The sequence below is a fragment of the Pinus tabuliformis genome, chromosome 7, assembly GCF_031772625.1.
Source record: "Pinus tabuliformis cultivar Carrire ecotype Pingquan chromosome 7, CPIR1, whole genome shotgun sequence".
Taxonomy (NCBI): Eukaryota; Viridiplantae; Streptophyta; class Pinopsida; order Pinales; family Pinaceae; genus Pinus; species Pinus tabuliformis.
Window position 1 is genome coordinate 1,122,068,306 of NC_142293.1, and position 9,639 is coordinate 1,122,077,944.

Here is a 9,639-nt window from a genome sequence, read left to right on the forward strand (position 1 = left end):
AAGTTGCCCCCCACATCAAGGATTGGTAGGAAACCTACTGCAAGCAGAAGGATGAAAGCACGACCTCTTTATTTTTAGTCGCACCCACTTGGAATTCATTTCAGGCTACCATCAAGGAGCAATACTGCCCTGTCGAAAGCTATGAGGATCAATACATAAATTGGACCATGCTACGGTAGGGAAAAGACCAAGACATGCCAGAGTTTACCAATATTTTCCATACCCTTCGCACAAAGTTGGGTATCAAGGATTCAGAGCAAAATTTGGTACTCAAATACCTCAGCCACCTGCATAGGTACATCCAAGACGAAATATAATTCCTAAATATCTCGTCACTCGGCACGACATACTGATATGCTGTCAAGATCGAGCAAAAGTTTAAATAGAAGAAGTGAGACTTTGGATCTGCAAATCCGAAGCAAGGGAAAGGCGCCCGGAAATCGTTGAACAAAGGAAAAACCAAGGCGGGGTGGTCTAGGACAACCTACCAAAGCCACAAGCAAAGAAAAACACCGTAAAGCCGAAGAAGGACATGGGGAAGTGGTGTGAGTTCCATAAGAGCTCCACTCACAACACAAGTGAGTGTTGGGCCAAGCAGTCACTAGTGGTCAAGGTAAAGTCTTTGGAATCAGATGCATGTTCCTACTCTGAGTTAGAACCTGATAAGGGGAATGACAAAGGGAAGCACATTATGATGCGGAGCCCAAGGACATCGTTGCCACCATGAAGATCCAGAAAGAGGAACGCGAAGATCTAGAGGAGGTGGAGCGACTCTTCCACTTGTAGATGTGGGTAAAGGGCTCCCCACTACAGTTCATTGTCAACAATGAGAGCCAAAAGAACCTCATTTCAGCAGAGGTCGAGAAGCGGCTGGGCTTACCAACCATAACACATCCCCAACTATACACCATCGGGTGGCTTTACCAATGACGGGATCTTTGCGTGAGTCAGTAGTGTCACCTTCCATACAACATTAAGCCCTTCATGGATGAGGTATTGTGTGACATTGCTCCCCTTGATGTTTGTGATGTATTATTAGGCCAACCATACTTGTGGAAGCAACATGCTATGTATGAGTCAAGGCCTCGCGTTGTTATTCTTACTTTGGGAAATAAGTTGTACAAGATACCAGGGGTAGCACCACCTACTACCATCTCTTTGGTTACTGCAAAACAATGCAATAAGATCATTTCCAAAACTGGGAAATTTGTTTCCTAATGATACGCCCTCAAGGAAAGTAGAATATGGTGGCCACAACCTCCAGACAAGGCCCCTCCGCATGAAAACTACAGATGGACAAGGTTTTGGAGGAGTACAAGGACATATTCACCTCCCTCGCAGGGGTTCCTCTCCACTGTCAGGTCAAGCACTCCATCGATCTGATCCTAGGTGTGCCACTGCCCAATGGACCAATCTATTGGCACTTCGTTCTAGAGAACGATGAAATCAAGAGGCAGATTTAGGAGCTAATGCATAAAGGTCACATCCAACTGAGTTCATTGCCCTGTGGGATCCTGATTGTGTTGGTACAGAAGAAGAATGGGACTTGGAGACTCTATATTGATTATCGAGCGCTGAATAAGATAATTGTCTGGAATAGATACCCGATCCCATGGATTGATGACCTTCTGGATCAACTGAAGGGGGCAAAATATTTCATCAAGATCAATTTGAAGCCGGGATATCACTAGGTACCAATCGAACCCTCTGATGTGTGGAAGATTGTCTTCAAAGCCAAGGAGGGCCTTTTCAAATAGTTGGTTATGCCTTTCGGGTTGACGAATGCTCCTGAAACCTTCATAAGGCTAATGGATGACATCTTGTGGCCATTCACCAACTCATTTGTAGTGGTATATTTGGATGACATACTGATCTTCAGCCAAAGTTGGGAAGAGAACCTCCACCACATTTGACGGGTTCTCCAAACACTGCGGCAACACAAGTTATGTGCCAATTTAGAGAAATGCACTTTTGGCATGACCCAAGTTCAATATCTGGGATACATTATTGATGAATGGGGGGTGAATGTGGATCCATCCAAGATCCAATTGTATCAAGTTGTCAAATCATTCCAACTCCTTCACCAGGGCAAGTGGCTTACCACAGACCAAGTTTAGCATAAGTTTCCTCATCTCATGGAGGAACTCAACGCAATGGGTACCATTGCTTCCTAAGGGGGGAGGAATGATCCAGGTGGATATTGGTGGCCACCTGCAAATTCCACTTGGACCCCCACCATTGTTTCTTTCAGTTTTTTAGTTTCCTTAATTGTAGCACAGTTTACTATTTGTAGTAATTTTTCGGGTCCTAAACTTTCGGAGCCATTTTGAGGCCCTAAACAATGCTTTTTTGGCAATCTACCGCCAGTGCATTCTTTTTCTAAAATTGTCTTTTCTGTAATAGTCTTCAGAGAAATCTTTCCAACGGGTTATCATGTGTGTCAAATGGAGATAATATGACCAAGTCGCGACCTCGGGAAGTTGGTTGTCCAACTCACCCCAATGGGGCCCATAAACTCTTAGTGTTACAACTACTCGGGTGAGGGTTTTGGTTTTTTAGGGTTTTCTCTTATTGTTCAATAATAAAAAGGCCCGTGAACCTCATTGTAATGTAGTTTAGGGGCATGTAGCTGCCACATCTCTTCTCAGCGATAATCTATCATCACCTTAGCTAGTTTATTTCCATTTCTGTTTGTAAGCATATTTCAGTATTTTACATTAATGAAATGAAATATTATTTCTACTGCATCTCTGTGTTTATGGTTATCTCTATGATTTTTTATGTTCCTGTTTAAATCCGGATCAGCTAGGTTTGTGTTATGAAACCAGCTCACAAAAAGATAGAAATGATAGATCAACGACTTAAAAATCATCCTCTTCGAGGGGGTAACCTCCTTTACATTACACAAATGAAAAATTCTTGGATGATACAAATGAATAAAACTCATTTCTATATATAGGAGTCTAAGGGTCAAAATATAATCAAATTCAACATAACAACAATAATATAAGGGCACAACAATAACAATAGTGGGCTTCTATGGGGCACACGAATAACAATATGGGAACAATAGGGGCACAATAATAACAATAAGGGCTACAATGGAAATAGTAACAGTGGAATCACAAGTATTATAGGGACCTAACATGCCCCTTTCCTTCAAAAAAGTGTTGTCCTCAACACTTGAGAAGTTCTAGATGCTTATGTATAAAATTCTCATCTTCCCATGTGGAATATTCAGAGGGTAAGTTCTTCCACTTGATGAGATACTCTGAAATTGATTGATTTCGTAGCTACTGAGTTCTTGTTCTATGACTTCTTCAGGTTCCAATATGATTTTTCCTTCCTCTTCGAGTTCTAGAAATATTGTTTGAACTTGGAGCTTGTCACCTATAACCTTCTTTAAACATGAAACATGGAAATCTGGGTGCACTCAGGAAGCTCCAATTTGTATGCCATAGTACCAATCTTTTGCAACACCTTATATGGACCATAATACTTTGGTGATAATTTATTATCCTTCTTAGCTTTCTTGAGGGACATTTGTTTAGATGGTTGTAGCTATAGGAATACCCAGTCACCTACATCAAAACTTATTTCGCTACAATGTTGATCTACCTGTTGTTTCATTCTATTCTATGCCAAAGTGAAGTTATCCTTTAAGAGTTGGAGAACTTGTTGTTGATGCTCGATGTGATCTTCCACTTCTTGAATCTTAGAATTTTCTCCGAAATATGATGTGATGGACGGTGGATGATATCCATAAAGTGCCATAAATGGGGTCATTTTTGCTGCAGTATGGAAGGAAATGTTATACCACCATTCAGCCAGAGGCAACCATTTGACCCATTGTGTCTGTTTATCAAAGACAAAGCAACGAAGATATCCTTCCAAACATTTGTTTACTATGTCAGTTTTCCCATCAGATTGAGGATGATAAGATGAGCTATGAACTAACTAAGTATCGAGACAAGAAAATAATTATGTCAAAAAATTTCTAGTGAAAATGGGATCTCTGTCACTTACAATAATCTTTGGGTTTCCATGTAGCTTTTGAATTGTTTCCATAAATGCAGTAGAAACTGTACTAGCTTTAAATGGATGAGATAATGCAAAAAAGTGTGCATACTTGGTAACTCTGTCAACTACCACCATGATGACACTCTTTCCTTCAGACTTGGGTAAACCTGTGATAAAATCCATTGAAACCTCCTCCCAACGTTGGCTTGGAATGGATAAAGTTTGTAATAGACCTGGAGTCTTAATTGTTTCAACTTTATTTTGTTGGAAAACCAAACATTCTGCCACAAACTTTTGAATATCTGATTTAAGGCCATCACAAAAAGAATCCTTCTTAACCTTGTGGTAAGGTTTTAAAAATCCTGAGTGCCCTCCTAAGTGAGAAGTGTGCAATTACATAAGAATATTTTGTTTGAGTTGGGAATTCTTACATAGGTATAAGCGATCTTTGTACCATAATGAATCAGATGTATTGGGATCTTGTTGTATTTTTTGAATGAGTGCCCACACTTCTTCATCATTCTTCCATTCATCCCTTGCTTCATTTATCCAATCCGATTGGATGATAGAAATGGCACAAAGTAATGCTTCCACATCCTCATCCTTTCTTGAGAGTGCATCTGCCACAACATTTTGCTTCCATATTTTGTATATGATTTCAAAGTCATAACCGAACATCTTTGCAACCCATTTTTGTTGCTCTTTTGAAGATAATATTTGTTCTAAAAAGTATTTAAGACTATCACGATCCATTTTTAGCTTGAAGTGTCTTCCCATTAGGTAGGGTCACCATTTCTTAAGTGCATGTAGTATTTCCAACATTTCCTTCTCATAAATAGCTTTGTGTGAATACTTTCCTTTGATTGGACGACTTTCAAAAGCAATGGTATTTCTTCTTGCATTAAAACAACACCAATTCTATTTCCTGAGGCATTAAATTCCACAATAAAGTTTTTTGTGAAGTCCGGCGTAACTAAGACCGGTGCTTGGAGCATTGCCTCTTTAAGATGTTCAAAAGCCTTTGTTGCTTTTGGAGTCCATGAAAATGCATCTTTCTTCAATAATGTTGTTAGAGGTGTTGCTATTATCCCATAATTCTTAACAAATTTTTTAGAGGTCCTAAGGATGAACCACATTAGTTGGTTCGAAATGTCGACCAATCCTTACAATGTGATTAATCCGAAAGACTGTTCTCTAGATAATACCCTGTCAACCCGAGAAATCATCGCAAATGCTTTATGGATGTAGGGATTTTCCATTCCTAAACGGCTTTATTTTTTCTAGGGTCTACCTTAACACCTTGATGAGATACAATATGACCCAGATATTCCACCTCTTGTACTCCAAAGAAACATTTGGAGCTTTTTGTATATAATTGTTTCTCATCCAATAGTTTGAGCACCCTGTCAACATGTTGAACATGATCCTTCCAAAACTTGTTGTAGATTAGTATATCATCAAAAAATACTAACAAAAATTTTCTAAGGAAGGGTTTGAAAATGGAATTCATCAAACCTTGAAATGTAGAAGGTGCATTGGTAAGGCCAAAAGGCATGACCAAAAATTCATAATGACCCTCATGAGTTTTAAATGTTGTTTTCGAAATGTCTTCAGTCTTCATTTTGATTTTATGATATCCTGAACGAAGATCCAACTTGGTGAAGTAAATTGATCCATGAAATTGATCCAATAATTCATCAATGACAGTAATTGGAAATTTATATTTAATAGTGAGCTTGTTGAGCTCCCTATAATCTAGACACATGCGCCATGATCCATCCTTCTTGTGCACCAATACTACTGGTCCCAGAGAAATAACTTTGACTAGGTTGAATTATACCAGCGTCTAGCATTTCTGCAACCATATGTTCAATTTCACTCTTTTGGGCATAGGGATATCTGTAAGGCCTAATGTTTGGAGGAACACTTCTTGGAATCAAATGAATAGCATGATCATGATCACGAACAGGTGGGAGGCATTTGGGAGTCTTAAATACCTTCGAATGAGTGTCCAAGACTTTTTGGCGATCAGGAGAAATAGATGATTTCGATGTGGGAACCTTTAGCGAACATAATTTTGTAATTACGCCTCGTTATTATTTCTTTAGAAGCTTTGTCTTTCCATTAGAGCTAATTATCTTTCTCGGTTTCCCTGCGATACCCCTTAATTCAACTTCCTTTCCTTCCGAACAAAATTTCATGAAAAGCTCTTGAAAATTAAAAGCTATTGTACCAATGATTGTAGCCATTGAACTCCTAATACAACATTAGCACCACCCATTGGAATGGAAATCATTGGGCTATTCAATACATATTCTCCTATGGATAGCTTTATATTATGTCACTTTCTAGAGAAATTTATGGTTCCTCCACTTGTAACCATCACTTGACACTCTAGTGCTGGATATAGGAAGCAATTCAATTCCTTAGCTATCTTACAATGAATAAAATTATGCGTACTGCACGAATCAATCAACACTACTACCTTTTTCTTCTTGATATGTCCTTTATCTTGATAGTTTGAGGAGTGGTAATTCCAACCAATGCATTACAAGATATGGTTAGATTCATTTCTTCTTTCTCCAAGGTTTTTTCTTGGTGTATATCATCTTCTCTTGGCATTTCTTGTTCTTTTTCTTCCTCCTCTTCACAATCTATATAAAATAATTTATTCTCAGCACACTTATGACCTTTAGTGTATTTTCTATGACAACTGTAACAAAGCCCTTTTTCTCTTTTTTCTTCCAATTGTTGTGGTGTCAACCTTGTAGGTTGTGGAAGGCTAGGGGCAACAACACTTCCATCTTTATAGTTGTGAGTGGTAGGGTTCCTTGTTGCCATAATTTTTCTTTCCATTTTTCTTGGCAACTTGAAAGCCTTCTCCAATTAATCAGGTTCCCAAAGGTGAACCTCATGTTGAATGTTATCCTTTAAAGTCCCTATGAACACATCAATCCTATGCTCCTCTGGAATATATTTTACCCTTATATTCAATTTTTGAAAGTCCTCAATGTGCTCCATCATTGAACCCTTCTGTTTCAGATTTATCAATTGACTAAAAAAGGTGTTTCTTTTTGTATCCTCATAATGTGCTATCATTTCTTCTGTAAAAATTGCCCAAGTGACAATTTGTTTATGAGAGAAAAGCCATCGATACCATACAAACTAATTTGGTTCCAAATATAAAGTTGCAATGCATACCTTTTTTGTGTTTTTCACATTATGGAGATTGAAATATTGCTCCATCTGTAGTATCCATGTTACGAGATCCTTGCCATCAAACTTTCTCATATCGATATTTGGAACATGGTGGGTCTTCAATCCAACGTTAGAGTCTATGAAATCATGATTAACATTTATTTTTTTTCTCATCATGAGTTTCCTTTACTACCCATTCTCCATTAGTAAACATTTCTTGTAGCAACTTTATCAAATATGTCTTCAAATCTTCCATTTTGCCTTCCATCTTAGCTTCCACGTAATTCACCTTATCTTCCACACCTTTCTTTAAACCATCAATATTAGCTTCCATTCCTTTCTTTAAAACATCGATCTTATCTTCCACGCCTTTCTTTAAACCATCCATCTTAGCTTCTGTTACTTTTTGTGAAAGTGAATTTTTTTGCACTTGGTCTTGTAATTTTGATATATCATGTTGCATTTCTTCCTCTTCTTCATGAGTCATGCTAGAGCTTTTAGGTTTCTTACTAGGTGTTTCCATTTTCTTTCTTCGGGGCATTAATTAATGATAATTATGCTTCACTATGCCCTTTGAATTCCTTCAAACTAATTTTTCAAACCAAACTTATGCAAAATTTAAAAAAAACTACACACCTTTTTTCACTTTGTAGGAGCTCGATATTGAATTTGATGTATCTCTGAAATTTTGGATCTCCAAGGTTTGAAATTGCACACTGTGGTAGCCCTCTGAGTCCTCTTTCCAATGCCACAAGTATGATCAAAATTGGATTCTCCAACAAAGAGTTATGCCTAATATCTCAATATGACTTGATTATACACTTTTTCAGTAGAGCGAACTTGTATGAAGTTCCACGTGTCACTGTTTCAACCTTTGGACCTAAAAACAATGCACATAAAACTATAGTCTGTCCTCTTTCTATAACTTCTTACGAAATTTCAATCTGATACTTAGAGAGAAAGTTATGATGATTTTCCTAAGGTCACCTATTTGGGATGTAATTCGGGAGCTTGAAAAAACCCTAAATTCCTTATATCATATCTCCGAAAATATAGCGAGACAAGATCTAAAATTTGGACCCAAGGATCATCGAGCTTTTCAGAGAAAATGTGTCTTCTTTTAGCTTCCAAAACATCACAGAAAAAGGTATAGTGAAAAGGCCACGATGACCTATTTGGAGTAGTGAAACCCTAGAATCCAAAGCTCTCACACCAAATGTTATGAAACCAACTCACAAAAAGATAGAAAAGATAGATCAAAGACTTAAAAATAAGCTTCTTCGAGGGGGAAACCTCCTTTACATTACACAAATCAACAATTCTTGGATGATACAAATGACTAAACCTCCTTTCTATATATAGGAGTCTAAGGGGTCACAATATAATCAAAGCTGGCATAACAATAATAATATAAGGGAACAACAATAAAAATATTGGCCTTCTATGGGACACACTAATAACAATATGGAGACTATAGGGGCACAATAATAAAAATAAGGGCTACAATGACACTAGTAATGGGGGAATTACTAGTATTATAGGGACCTAACAGTTTGAAAGTTGGATATCATGAACTCCATATATTGGAAGAATTCCTTTAAGATAAAACAATATCTATGCGAGTGGTTAGTGATTAATTTTGGATTATGTGTCAACAACATTTTGTTCATAGATTCATTTGTTAAGTTTTACAGTTAGTTTACTTTGGATGAGTATGTCTTACACCTAAAATAAAGTGTTATAGAAATTAAGGAAACATTAGCTACCTGAAAACTGAAAGAAATGTGATTTAATTAAGTAGACCCTCATGTTCTTGGGTCACATCATTGGTGTAGTTTAATTCAAGATTTATCCTCCAAATATAGTGATTATCCTTAAATGGCCCACCCTTAACAATGTCACTCAATCTAGGAGTTTTGTGGGAGTTGTCCAATATATAATAAATTTCATAACATCATTTTCTTTTGTGGTGGCACTACTTCATGCTATCACAACCCTTGGAGTGTGGGGTAAGAATAATTAGAAATTATTTAAAGAAATAAAAGATAGTATTAGTCAAACCCCCATCCTTACACCACCTAACTTGAAAAATCTTTCGATGTAGAAATGAAAGTTGGTCGATACAGGATGGGAGTAGTGTTAATGAGGGGGAGACTAGTATGGTAAGAAAAAATATGTCAAAAAGTGCATGCATAGTTGATGCACTTTAGAAAATAGAGGAATTGTATTCACTTTGGGAAAACAAATTCTTATGTGAATTTATTATTGGATAATTCACTATGGATGTAAACATTTTATTGTATGGGAATAATCTTGAGTTAATATTATATGCTGAAGGACATGGAGAGTGGGGATGAATTGTTGGATTAATTGAAAGACCTATCAAAGGGCCAATAAATGTTCTCTTCACTAATGGTAAGT